Genomic DNA, 15291 nt, shown 5'->3' on the forward strand with positions numbered 1-15291 from the left:
TCCCATGTCCCATGCACAGAGTAAGGTAGAGACAGGAATCAGGGCCATGCTCAGGCCCTACTAAGTTAGAGGCCAGTACGGGTTTGTTGTTGTTTTGTTTGTTTCTTTGTTTTGATACCCAGTCTCAAAAGAAAAGAAAAAAGTAGTACTATAGAATCCCTTCTAATCCAGAGCTGTCTGAGTAAAAGGCAGTGCATCCAGCTGCCTGAAGAATTCAGTTGTTACTTTTTTGTTCCCCACTTTGAAAGCAGTCACTGTTTATTAAGTAACCAGATTACAATAGTGTTAGAAGGGCCAGCCAGCAAGCAGCTTGCCCTGCAAACCTGATGATCTAGCTTCTGTCCCTGGACCCCTGGTAAACATGGAAGGAGAAAACCAACCACAAAAAAAAAAAAAAAAAAAAAAAAATTGTCTTCTAGTCTCCAAACGCAACCCCACCTCCATGTATGCTACAATTACACACAAACACATAAGTGTACATACAAATACACACATGCACACATGGATGCCTGCACATGCACAACACATATGCCATACCACATACCCCCCACACACCATGTCATACACATACACACATCACACCGAATATGTGCACACATACACCCACACATGCATGCACACATATCTGTGTGTGCATCACATCTATTAAATAACCCTGTTGATATGATATTTCCTGTTTTAATTACTAAATAAAAATCCTTAGGTGTGGATGAACCCCCTGCATTTGGCCACAGCAAATTAGATTCACCAAGATAGAATCACTCATGAGGGCTGGAGAGATGGCTCAGTGGTTAAGAGCACTGACTGTTCTTCCAGAGGTCCTGAGTTCAATTCCCAGCAACCACATGGTGGCTCACAAACACCGGTAATGAAATCCAATGCCCTCTTCTGGTGTGTCTGAAGACAGCTACAGTGTACTCATATACTATATATACATATATATATATATATATATATATATATATATATATATATATATTCACCCACGAATGTTCTACCTTACAAGGCTAAATTATCTGATCTCCAGAGAATTAAAGACAGAGAGATAACCAGATTTTCCACAAGGACCATTTTTGATTGGCATAGTCAAATTGTCTCTGCTTAATTTTACAAGGAAAGTAACCCAGTGCTAATAACTTCATCTTCAGTTGTCTTGCCTTGCTGGCCCTGCCTTATGCAGAGGCTCACTTCCTCACATTGAGACTCCCAAATGCCTTTATTGTTGGCTTGTCCTTGGACACATTCTGCTACCTAGCTCAGGCTGGCCTTGGATGCACTGCCCTCTGGCCTTAGCCTCCGATCGCTGTTCTTTCTTTCCCCAAGCTTTGCTTGTCTCTGTTTGTTGTGGCCTCCCTTCCCCCAGCCTGGAACCTGCTTGCTCAAGGGTGGAGCTACGTGCTCATTCATCCTGCCACGACCACTGCTGGAACCTGCCTTTGCTGCCTGGAGGCACACACGTGTTCGTCCTGCTACTGGACCCTGAGTTACTTGGCGGGATATTGGGTTCCCTCCCCCTTCCTTTATAACTGAGTGTCTGGAAATAGTAAAATTGAGCTTTGATCAGGATTTGTCTTAGCTCCATTCTTTCTTCCGCCCCGTCTAGATTCCTCTCTTTTCAGCGAACTGCCATTCTCAGTTGAACCGTTCGTGTTGTGGACTTCGGGCAGGCCGCAACAGTTTGTGACCTCGGAGGCGATTCGTTAGTAGAGTTGCTGAACCTCAGCATAGACAGCTGTGGTGGGGCCCTGACAGGAGAGTCTGCAGCTCCCTTTTCCTGAGATCCTGGCCCTTCTCTGCCCCTAGAGCAAACCTCTTCTGCTCAGCTCACTGGAACACTTTTCTTCTACAAGATGGAGTGTTGTCTGACGCTAGGATTGTAAAGAAAGCTAAGTAAGAGCTTTAATTTAAATGTATGTCCGTGTCTCCTTTGATGGTAGCATTTCTGCTTTCTGTATCATAGGTGATCTTCATTCCCTCTCCTGGAGAGTGTTATTTGAAGGGTTACAAGAAGCTTAGAGATAGTTGGGGGGACTGACCATCACCCCTGGGATCTGCTTGTCTCAAATGCCAGTGTCACGGCCAGTGTGGTTATGCCTGGATAACACAGGTGCTGAGGATTTTAACCCAGGTTTTCATACTTGCAGGGCAAATGCTCTTACTGAGCATCTCCCAGATCCCAAGCCCAATGCTATACACACACACACACACACACATGTATATGTATGTATATATGTATATACACACACATACATATATACATATATATGTACATATAAATACATATATATGTATATATACACAAATACACACATATATGATCATAAGAAGAGCAGTTTGGGACAGAGAAGTAACCTTATGTTCAAAGAAATAAACTGTTAGAAAATGCACTGGAATCCGGCTAAAATGTTTTTTTTCTTAAATTTAAATTTTACGTTTAAATTTTATGTGTATGAATGCGTGCCTCCGTGTATGAATGTCTGCCTCCGCGTATGAAAGTGCATCATGGACATGCAGTACCGGCAGAGGCCAGAGGGGGCACTGGATTCCCCTGGAACTGGAATCACAGCCAGTTCCACATGGGTGTTGAGAACTGAGTCCTGGTCCTGTACAAGACCTGCAAGTGGACTTACCCACGGAACCATCTCTCCAGACCCTTTTATTATTATTTTTAATTATATTTATTTTGGGGGCAGGGCACATGTCATGTAGGAACTGTGGAGGCCAGAGGGCACTTGGGGGACAATTGGTTCTTTCCTTCTACCACATGAGTTCTAAAGATCAAAGTTAGGTCATCCAGCCTGGTAGCAAACACTTTACCTATAGGCCATCTTCAAGATTCTCATTTAAAATTTATTATTTATTATTATTGTACGTGTGTGTGTGTATGTGTGTGTGTGTGTGTACCTTGGTGTAAATATGGAGATCAGGGGATCAAATTTAGTTCTATAGATACTGTCTCTAAAAAAAAAAAAAAAAAAAAAAACAAACCCAAAACTTAGTTCTACCCCTGGACATCTTGCCCACTGAACCATATCATGACACTTTTAACTTGTAAACATTAACATTACAAAGTCCCCTAAAATATTTACATCATACACATTTGGTTACTTTAAAATTCTGTGAAATAAACTCCTTGTGTGACGTGTATTGTATCCATGGTAACTTTTGGTTTAGGGTGGTTAGACAGAAACCTAACTTAAGCAGAAAAGCAAGCACTGGAAGGGGGGGTATCAAGAGCTCACGGAATTGAGAGACCGGAAGGGGCGGGGAGCTGGGGAAACAGCAGCTCCTCTGAGCAGCCAGCGCTCAGATAGAACCAGAACATTCTGACTTGACACACTCCTTCCTTTTTCCTCAACCGCCTCAGATATCAACTACAGGGGCACTTCACTTCTAAATACTCGAGTAAATATCACCTGAGAAATATAATTGATGGGATGCCACTAAGCTCGGATAGACTGGATCAAACCAGAAAGAAGTCGTTCATGCAGTGGCCACGGAATCCCACTGCATCTAAAGACAGCCGATTGGCAGGCATGGTTCAGGAGGAGCTCAGAGTTCTACATCCAGGTCAGCAGGCAGCAGGATGACAGACACTGGGCCTGGCTGGAGCTGGACACCTCAAAGCTCACTCTCAGTGAGACACACTTCCTCCAAGAAAGCCACACCTACCCCAGCAGGCTCCACCTCCTAACAGTGCCACTCCCTATGGGTCTATGGGAGCATAGCCTTCAAACCAGCACACTGTTCTCGATGAAATTTGTTGACATTTCTAAATCCAGATGTTCTACTAGTCACAATAATCATTCAGAGCATCACTGTTGACAGAATGACACGATTAGAGCTAAGTTTGGTGGCACATGCCTGTAATCCAAAGAACCCAGGAGGCAAGCCGGGCGTGGTGGCTCACGCCTTTAATCCCAGCACTCCGGAGGCAGAGGCAGGCGGATTTCTGAGTTCGAGGCCAGTCTGGTCTACAAAGTGAGTGCCAGGACAGCCAGGGCTACACAGAGAAAACCTGTCTCAGGAAAAAAAAAAAAAAAAAAAAAGAACCCAGGAGGCAGAAGAAAAAAGAGTGCTGAGTTTGGGACTAGTCTGGTCTACTTAGTTACAGGCCGACCAAAGCTGTGCTATCTAGAGTCATCTTTACATGCGCGCACATGCGCGCACACAGACACAGACACACACCCCCACACACAAATATACACAAGCATACATACAGACACATATACACACACTCAGGCACACACACACACAAATACACACATGCACACACACACATGCACATATAAGCATGCATACACATACACACACTCAGGCCCATACACATATACACACACAAGCATACATACACATGTATACACTTCCATCCCATGCACACACCCACACATACACAAAGTAATTACTGAAATCAACAAGGGTGTGCCTGATTTATACTGCAGCCCCTGATAGAAAGGGCTTAGTTTTCCTGGCCTCTGTACTTTACTTTGCCTTTGAGTGTGTTCCTGTGGCTTTTAATGCACTTCCTGTAGGCCTACTTTGGGACACTTGTTCCCTGTCAAGTGATGCTCTGTGACAAGATCTGCACTTGTGAGAGTCCTGTGCTTTCAGTGCCCCTAGGCCTTCAGCAGAGGCCTTTCCCCCAATGAGCAAGCCATGAACGTTCCTCTCTGTTCGACTGACCATCTTATCCTCCACCTTGAAGCTCTGTCTTCTTTGATCTCTAAGATCTTGTAGCGTCTGAGGTCTGGTAGATGATTATCATGGTGGCTGGGGACTTCAGCACCAGAGAAGAATGCCTCGGAGCTTGGATGCCAGAGCTGTATCACCTGGATTCACCAATCAGCTCTATCACTTTTTGTAGGTGTGTTATCACCGTGTGGCCTCTACCCTGTGGGTCCTGGGCATCACACCTGGTTATCAGGTTTTACAGCAAGTTGCATCTCACCGACCCAACTCTAGAAAGATCACCAGCTCACTGGGCGACATCAAACTTGATACGCCATGCTAGAGATATCACAGGTATTTTCTGACGTGCTGGGCCAATAGCAGAAGTTTTTTTTTTTTTTTCCTTGTCTGAAGAGTTCAGATTAACATATGACATGTTTACAAACTCCCCCTTTGTCCTCCATATAAAGAGTCAATTCTTCAGAACACCTCTTTGCTTATCCAGTAACAAATCTTTAGCCGTCTGCTAAGAGCCAGGCCCTGCACCTGGGTCTGGGCAGCAGAGATTGAGGGGATATGGTCTGTTCTCAAATTCCCTGCAGTCAAGGAAAAGAGCCAGGCATGGCTGTGTGTGACCGACTTAAAAACAGCAAACAAACAAAGCGGAAAAACAACCAGCTTCCTCCACATACCAAATAGCTATCGATCAGCAACCTGAAATGAAATAAAGCAGAGTTATGACTGCATTTTTCAGAGGAACTTGCAAAACTCCTACTGTGACTGGTCCCCAGACCTTAGCACTGCTGACTCCATGATAGAAGTACCTTTCAGGCCATAAAACTCAGCATGCAGTCAATACCATCTGCCAAAATGAAAACAAAGACATAATCCATCAAAGTCCACAGTTCTGGGAAAGTTTCTCAGTGCACTAACCTTGGTTTTGGCTTCTACGGTTCTGATCCTGGCTAACTGCTCTTGCTAACTGAGGTGTATCAACCTGGAATGTGGCTTCTGTGCTTAAGGGAAGGCTTGGGGCTACACTGGGAGCCTATACATCCAGCACAGGTGCCAGCTGGCTCATACTGACTTTTTCTTGGCTTAAACCCATGTTCAAGTAGTCCTGTCTGGTGCATACCCCACACCAATAGGAGTTGGGTCCTCAGCTTGTTAGGAAAAAGTTCAGTTCTGAGAAGCTCATGATCAGGAGAGGGGAAACTATTTGCACATGGACTGCGAACTGTGTGTGTCCTGAAACCCGGATGTTTTATTTGAACTGCATGTAGGAGGGGAGTCACTGTCATACTTCATGGGACCCGTCAGGACCCAGGAAGGGACGTGCTCAGAGCGATGGGAGCGGGAAGCGATCGATCACATGTGGATTCCATCTCCTCAGATGCCACTTTTCGGGTTTATTCAGTGGACGCTGACTGGAAGTTATCTTCCTGGATAACAACATCGTTCAGGCTACGATCTCTGTGGCTTTGCCCTTCTTTCTTTCCCACCTTCTGTCTTTTTGACAGGGTTTGGGGTAGCCTAGGAGGGTCTCAGACTTGATATGGACTTGGGGGGTCTCTTGAGTTTATCCTTTAGTCTCCAGCTGTCAAGGGCTGGGGTTTTATGCCTGAGCTGCCACACGAAGTTCATTTTACCTTTTGTGACTGATTTCACTGCGTGACATTTAAGTTTCATGTATAAAACAGAAGGAAGGGATAACCTTGTAAGCCTGGAGGGTCTGCACCAAGAATCAATGTCTCACCAGCAGGGATGGTTACAGAGCAGACTCATTGGTCTGAGTTCTTGGTCTCCCTTCCTAATGGAATTTTGGACACATTACACTTCTGTGTAAAAAACCAAACCAAACCAAACCAGCCATTTAGAATGGTGTCTGTATATAATATGCACCCAGTAAACACTGGCTCCTATTACAGGATACGAAGAAATAGTAAGTTTTTTAATTTTGTTCAGCTGAGAAAGCGGGAAATTTTTTTTAAAGATTTATTTATTTATTATATGTAACTACAGTGTAGCTGTCTTCAGACCCCCCAGAAGAGGGCATCAGATATCATTATGGATGGTTGTGAGCCACCATGTGGTTGCTGGGATTTGAACTCAGGACCTTCGGAAGAGCAGTCAGTGCTCTTAACCGCTAAGCCATCTCTCCAGCCCGGAAATTTTTATTTGCACCGATTTGCACTTGATAGCTGCTGAACGGATCATTCTGGAATGAATGGGTCATTTTCAGTTAATGCATTTGCCTTTTGTTAGCTTAGGCTATATTCTGGCAAAAAGGATATTCAAGTATAAAATGATAACAAAATGTCCACTTTTGCTTTCATTTTGTCGCATATAAGCTTCTCCATACTGTGTGACACCCCAGTGGTACTGTTAGCATCTTCTCACAGGGCTGAGAAGCAGGACAAACTTGATGCTCCAGACATGCTTTTCCCTCCTCCTCCTCCTCCTCCTCCTCCTCTCCTCTCCTCTCCCTCCCCTCCTAGAATCTGGTTTGAAATTTCCTAGGTGAGACACACAGTCCCTAAATGCCTAGCAATCCTCTAATCTCCATCTCCTGAGTGAAGGGAGCTTGAGCTAAATTGCCACGCCCCACTGCTTCAGAACCTCTTTTTAATTCTTTTAAACTGTGTTCAGTTTGGAGATGAAAGCAGAGTGGGGAAGTGTGAAGTGTTCTGACTTTTAAGTAACTCTTTTACAAGTGAATTATGCCTTAGATACCCATGTCTGGATGCCAGGGTGGTGGTACACGCCCTTGCAGCACTCGGGAGGCAGAGGCAAGCAGCTCTGAGTTCGAGGCCAGCCGGGTCTTCAGATCTATTTCCAGGTCAGGCAGGGCTACACAGAGAAACCAACCAACCAGACAAGCCAACAATCAGAAAACCCACGGACATCAGTGCAGTGAGACAGAGCACGATGTTCGGCTTCAACACGGCAGAGCAGCATGGCCCTAGATAGTAGTACACACTTCAAAACACTAGAAGAGCTAGGTATTTCAGGACTGTCTGTGGCCCCAGCTACTCAGATGCTGTGTCAAGAGGATCACAAGTTCAATGTTCCACAGCCTGGAATTTAGCTGTCTCAAATTTAAAAAAAAATTGTTTTTTAAATTTTTAATTTTTTAAAATTACATTCTGGGAATGTAGCTTAGTTACAGAGTGCTTGCCTATATACACAAGGTCCTATACCTCTAGATTGGTGGTTCCCAACCTTCCTAATGCTGCGACCCTTTAATACAGTTCCTCATGCTATGATGAGCCCAACCTTGTAAGATTATTTTCATTGCTACTTCATAACTGTGATTTCGCTACTGTTATGAATTGTAATGCAAACATCTGCGTTTTCTGATAGTCCTAGAGGAGGTCTATGAAAAGGTCATTCAATCCCCCAAATGATCATGACCCGCAGGTTGAGAACCCCTGCATTAAAGAACCCTGACTAGTGCAGATTTATACAGGTTTAATCTGGTTTAGATACTACAGAACACATGTATTGAAACCTTACTCGAGCTAGGTGTGGCGGCTCAGGTCTTTAACCACAGGATGCAGGAGGATGAGGCAAGCGGACTCCCTTGAATTCAAGGCCAGGTTGGGCGACATCGTGACTTACTAGCTGTCATGGTCTACAGTGGCACCAGGTCTAGAAAATAAGAGACATCACACGGTACTCCATTAATATGAATAACTTAATGTTTTTACTTGTCAGTTAAGTAAGGCCTGGTTTGGGGACACATATCTATAATTTCTATTATCAGGAGGCTGAGGTAAGAAAAACAAACAAACAAACAAACAAACAAACAACAACAACCACAGTTTCATACCTGCCTGGGCTACAGCAGACCTTTCCAAAATTAAAGGAAAAAAAAAACAAACAAAATAGCTGGTTTGGGTGGCACATGCCTGTAATCCCAGTGCTTGAGAGGTTGAACCAGGAGGATTACAATGATGGAGCTCAACCCCAGCTATTCAGCTACTTCTGTGTTAAGATATATTGTGTATACATGTCTTGCTTGCTCGTGTGTGTGTGTGTGTGTGTGTGTGTACCACATTCATACCTAATGTCAAGGCCAGAAGATGAGCCACCACGTGGGAGTTGGGAACCAAATCTGGGTTCTGTGCAAGAACAGCAAATGCTCTTGACCACTGAAGCATCTCTTCTGCTACCTCAACTTAAAAAAAAAAAGTATGCATGGATATTCTATATGTATGTATGTATGTGTAAATGTGTGAATGTGCAAAGGAGGCTGGAGGACCACCTCAGATGCTATCCTGAGGAGTACCATGGAGGCTGGAGGACCACCTGTTATCCTGAGGAGCACCACGTAAGCCTTAGAGACAGGGTTTCCTACTGGCTTGGAGTTTAACCGGCAGGCTAGACTCACAGCAAGCCCCAAGTCTTCTGTCTGTTTTCCCCAGCCCCGGGTTACAGATGCGACGCGCTACCAAACCTCCTTTCCGGAAACCAGGGCTCTGGGACTGAATTCAAGTCTTTGGGTTTGCAAGACAATTACTTTACCAGCTGAGCTATCTCCTCATCTTCCTCAAGCTTGTAGCTCTTCCTGTCTCAGCCTCTTAAAGGCTAGGATTACATACCCTGAATCAAAAGGCTTTTAAAATACCAATAAACATTAAGTATAAAACAAATGTAATATATATATATATATATATATATATATATATATCTGCACTGATCATGTTTTCGTCAACTTGATACAAACCTAGACCATCTCTGGGAAGAGGGGACATCAGTTGAGGAACTGCCTACATCAGATTGGCTTGTGGGCAAGGTGGGGGCGCGGCATCCACTCGCATCATAGCAACAGTAACTAGGACACCTTTCCTCCCCAGTTGCCTTTGATCAGTGTTTTATCACAGCAACAGAAATCAAATTAGGACAACATCGGATAGACTTTTATTATGGAATGATAAATACGAGAATGCTTCTTACAATTCTGCCATTAACTCAAGGCAGTGCTCGTCAATATAGGTACTAGCATGTGCGCGCATGCGCGAGCCATGCTCTTCGGTCGTCAGACACGCTTTCAGTACTTAAGGCGTGCTACCTGCCTGGTATCATGTTGCTGTTTTACTACACGTTTTCACTGAGCTCTTGCTAGTACCTTAAGCACAGTACATCTGGTGACATTTTCAAAGCAGTGCGAATTCGCTGACAAAAGACTGGCCAGACAAGGAAATCAATCGCAGCGACTCCTCTCTACAGGCACTGCAGGCCTCATCAATAGTGGAAATGATCTTAGGAGCAACTGAAAAACTAAAATCGTTATTACAGGACATTCTCTAGCTAAACCACAAAACCATAACTGCACGCCCAGCACCCGAGTTCCTGTCTTCACATCTCTGCAGACGCAGACGTCCTGTAAGCCCTGCGCACATCCACATTCTTTGGAGAACTTATCAGAAAACAGTTTGGCCGTTTAATTAGGACAGCTTTTATTCTGTCTGGGTGGTATTCTGCGATTGCGGCTGGCATGGTCTTTACTCATTGGGAAATGAAAGTCACACTCAGGTATTTCTCTTCTCTGGTCTTCAGTGTTACCACGCCCTTATTCTGCCTGGTTTGAAGGGTCGGGGAGAGTGCCTGGGGTGTCTCTCCAAAGTCTGGAGGCTCCTCTCCTCTGTTCTTAGGAACACTGGTCAATCTGGGCATGGTGACAGACGCCTTTAATGTCAGCATTTAAGAGGCAGATCTCTCTGAATTTAAGGCCAGCCTGGACTACATAGCAAGTTCTAGGCCAGCCAGGGTTACAATGAGACCCCGTCTCAAACACACAAAACAAAACAAAAAGCCAGAACAATAAAAAACACAGGCGAAGGCAGAGTGGTGGCTCAAACCAGCCATCTCAGCACTCAGGAGGCAATGGCAGATGGTTACAAGTTCAAGGCCAGCCTGGGCTACATCTTAAAACACCACTACCACCAGTTGTTTCTCATCTTTGGAGACTCCTGGCCTTAGAGGCACAGCTGGGTAAGATGGATAGGGAGTGAGGTGCAAAGGGTTTGCTGAAACACTCATTATCGCCTGAAAAAATGATGACTTCAAAAGAGTTATTCTTATTTATGTGTGGTGTGCATGCACATGTGGGGTTCAGGTGCCTGTGGTGGCCAGAAGAGTGTCAGATCCCCTGGAGCTGGAGTTATAGTTGGTTTATGGGTGCTGGGAACTAAACTTGGCTCTTCTGTAAGAGCAGAAAGCTATAGACAGTAACAATGTAACAGTAACTTTGAGAAACAATGTAACAAATACTGAGACAATTAGAGCAGTAAGCTTTCTCAACCCGTGGGTGGACAGGGGTTCCCTTATCAGATATCCACTTTATCATTCATAACAGTAGCAAAATTATAGTTAGGAGGTAGCAATAAAATAATGTTATGGCTGGGGTTCACCACCCTATGAGGACTATATTAAAGGGTGCAGCATTAGGAAAGCTGAGGACCGCTCTTCTAGAGAATTCAGAAGGATGGACTCTTGAGGGTTGAGGCTCTAGTTCAGTGGCACTGGGCCAAAGTCTGGTTCTGTCTCCAGAGCCACAAACACAAAAGTCAATTTAGTTCACAAATCAAGAGCAGAAATTTACTTGAAAAATACCTTGTGAGTGCAAATTTATTGTCATCTAAAAGCAAATTATGCGCGTTCTAAAAATAGAAGTGTATTCCGAAGCACGGAAAGATGGGTCCTGAAGCTTGGCCATTCGAGGGACGCCCTTGAAGACTGCTTAGACACTTGGATAGCTCGGCAAAGGACAGTAAGTAATGCTTCGGAATCCACCCCGGCTGCCCATTTGCAATTGAAAACGATGGAGTTTAATCTTTAGGAAAAGCTGACAATCCTAGGGGAGTGTTTTTGCTTCTTTGTCCTTCACAAGATTGACCTGAGTTAGCTGCATAAAAAGATTGAATTTCAGGTAATATCAGAAAGCTAAACTCTTGGCTTTTTTGAAAGATTAAAAAAAAATCGTGAATGCTGGGATCACAGGCATGTGCCACCAGGCACTTAACATGCCTGTTCCCCACCCCACCTCCCTCACCTTGGATGTGTGCATATGCGTGTCTATATCTGTATCTATCTCCAGGCTGGTTTTGAATTTGTGATCCTCCTACCTGAGCCTCTGGAGGGCTGGGACGACAGGCATGATCACCACCAAACTTACTGCTTACAACTGTATACTGATGTATGCTTGTTATGCATCAATCGTAATTTGTTCAATTATTCTTCCTATTGATAGGCACACAGTGCCAAAGTTTAATCAACTTGGTATATAACCTTTTCTCTTTAGGTACAGACATTAGGGTCACCTGGTTAAATAGGTGTAGTTTGAATTTTAATAAATATTTGCAGATAGTTCCTGATTTTTGGCTTACCTAAAGTTTCCTTGATTCACACTTCCATTAGCAATGGCTTCTTATGTTCTAACCTTGGGACTCTCCTTGTAGGTTTTCATCCACGTTAAACTCTTGAGTATTTACGTTGATTTACATTTCTGTGGCTATTGGCTAAAATACCCATTTATGGGCCAATCCAATTTGTTTTGCGTTTCTATTTTCTTATGCTCCCTTATGTGTAAGAGCGCTTTCCTGCATGTACTCAATGTGTGTACCTGGGGCTCAACTGAGGCCAAAAGGTGTTAGGTCCCCTCCATCTGGAGTTATAGACATTGTGGGTTGTCATATAAGCACTAAGATTTGAAAATGCATCCTCTGGAAGACCTCTGGGTGCTCTTAGCTGCTAGCCTGGTTTGTGTTTTCAGACAGGGTCTACATAGTCCAGATTGAAGCTATAATGTCCAGGCTCTTAGCCTCCTGTGATGGTTTGTATATCCTTGGACCAGGGAGTGGCACCATCTGAAGGTGTGGCCTTGTTGGGATGGGTGTGTCACTGTGGGTGTGGGTATAAGATCCTCACCCTAGTTGCCTGGAAGTCAGTCTTCCACTAGCAGCCTTTGGATGAAGACATAGAACTCTCAGCTCCTCCTGTGTCATGCCTGCCTGGATACTGCCATGTTCCCTCTTTGATGATAATAGACTGAACCTCTGAACCTGTAAGCCAGCCCCAATTAAATGTTGTTTTTTATAAGACTTGCCTTGGTCATGGTGTCTGTTCACAGCAGTAAAACCCTAACTAAGACACCTCCCCAGGGCTGAGATTATCAGCTGTATAATCCTACAACTGATTTAACTCTGTTGCTTTCAAATGTGTAGCCATCTTATACATATTTCTTTTGAATTGTTTCTTGACAGCTTTTACTCTGTATGTGGTAATCAGAGGATGATTCTGTTCTACTCCAGGAGTCCAGGGGTTCCTCTCCTTGCTGGTGTTTGCTCCACTGGGGCAGACAGTTCTCCCATCCTCTCTGACATCAGAATCTAGCTTCTTAGCCAGGCTAACCTGAGCCCTCACGAGGCAGAGGCAGGTGGCTCTCTTGAGTTCCAAGTCAGCATTGCCTACAGAGCAGCCAGGGCTACACAGACAAACAGAACCCAGCTCCTTCAGCCTTTCACACATACTGAGGACCAATGATGTCCCAGGGACCTCCAGGCCATCAGGATCACATCAGGGCTGCTGAGACATCCAGCTTCCCCATCTGAGTGGCCACGGGGTTCTGGAAGCCTGTCCAGCAGAAAGCTAGTCCTTGTAGGAGGCAGTCCCCTGGCTCTATTGAGCACACCGGCCTCATATGACCTCCTCTGAAACACCTGTCATTGCCAACTGTTTCTCTAAGGATACCAACACAGATTCATCAAAAAATCTAGTTCCTAAACCTACCTTTCCTTTCCAGAGTACAATAAAGCAGTTATGACTCTGATGGCTAATTCCACTGTTCTGGAATGAGGTTTAGGACTAAGCTTAAAACACCACCACCACCACCACCACCACCACCACCACCACCACCACCACCACCACCACCACCACCACCACCACACTTTCCCTATAGCTACCTTGGGAAGATGGACAGTGTGCAATTGACAATCCTGACTGGCAGGGAAGGCGACATTGAAAATATGTCAACCTTCCAGGGCCGACATGCTTGATACATTATTATATCCACCCTGTTTGAATAACATCCTGAGGGCAACCAAGTCGGTGCTTGTCACCAGCCACATCCTGTCTAGATGCTCTGACTAGAATGTCCTGTACAGGTTCAGAGTGAGTGGGCAGGCGCCACTTCCTCCTCTCAGTAAGCCCTTTAAATACGGGCACAATACAATTAGTAGCATGTTAGTGGCTGACAGTATTAAAGCCCAGACTGAGATCAGCCTGCTTCTGCAGTGCTAGGATTGAAGGTGTGCACCAACACATCTGACTCATGTTCAAACTTTATTAGACCTACGCCATGCCGGAGTCTACAGATTAAGGAAAGCAGCAAAAAATTTTTTTTTCCTAGAATAACTGTTGATATTTGAATCAGTGATACACACTGTTACTTGGTGGGGTCGAAGTTTATTCTCAAGATGTGATTATAAAAGCAGAAATCCCAGCCCTAATGTTGGATGCACAGCCCACCCCCAATCAGTGGGCTGAATTAATCTGAACTTGTTCAAATACTCATGGTGTTAGGGATCAAACCCAAGGGCTCAAACAAGATGGGAAAGGGCTTTATTAATGAACTTCACATAACCCACCAGAGGAGGTCATTTAATTATTATTCTCCCCAGCTTGAGGACAATTTTTTCAGCTTAAGAGGAAAATACAGTACAGAGAAATGGAGGAAAAACACATGTGTCTTAGGTCAGGCATGGAATAATTATTAAGGAAGAAAAGCATATTGAGAATGGAAGTGGGCTGTATCCTGAGGGAAGAGCCCCAAAGCTGAGGTCATTTAATCCTTTTTGGAGTATGTACTACGCATCAATCCTAATGTTTTAGGCAAAAGCTCTATCAAGGAGCCACGCCCATAGCTCCTTTTCTCCCCTGAGACAGGTCTCTTAGTCAGGGCAGGTGTCCTTCTGTCTCCTCCTCCTGAGCACTAAAATTTTAGGTGTGTGTCATCATACCCACTTTACCCCTCATTTCTTGAAATGAGCCCCAACCCAGGCAGCAGGACAAGGCAGAATTAAGATCGCTGTAAACACCACCACTCAGACACCTTTCCTTTATTATGGACTGTCTCATGGTGTGGTGACTCACGGATGTCTCACCTAATCCTAGATTTGCTCAGAATCCCCACAGAGCACTTTAAATCCAAGACTGCCGGAGGTGCTTCTGACCTTTACAGAGGTCTGCTGATTTAAGACTCTGGCAGACAATGGCCCCCCAAAGGTTACGCTGACATCCCCAATCCCCAAAACCTTTGATGCTACCATCAACTGAAAAAAAGGGGCACCTGCAGATGCAATTAAAGGTTTGGCAAATAACACTGGGTTATCCAGATGGGCTCTCAATGCCATCACAAGTATCTTTAAATGCCAAAGAACGGGCTTGCTTCTGGCGTCTCTAGCAAGTGTGCAGTCCTGTTTTGATTTGGGGATGTGAGCACGAACCTCTATAGCTTAAACCACCACATCTGTTAGAACACTCTGTTTAGGACACAAATGCTTCCCCAGAGAATTAGATAAATAGAGCTACAGCTCATTACAAAAACGGTTAATAATTTAT

This window comes from Mus caroli, unplaced genomic scaffold (genome assembly GCF_978045245.1).
Source record: "Mus caroli unplaced genomic scaffold, Mus_caroli_1 scaffold_9, whole genome shotgun sequence".
Taxonomy (NCBI): Eukaryota; Metazoa; Chordata; class Mammalia; order Rodentia; family Muridae; genus Mus; species Mus caroli.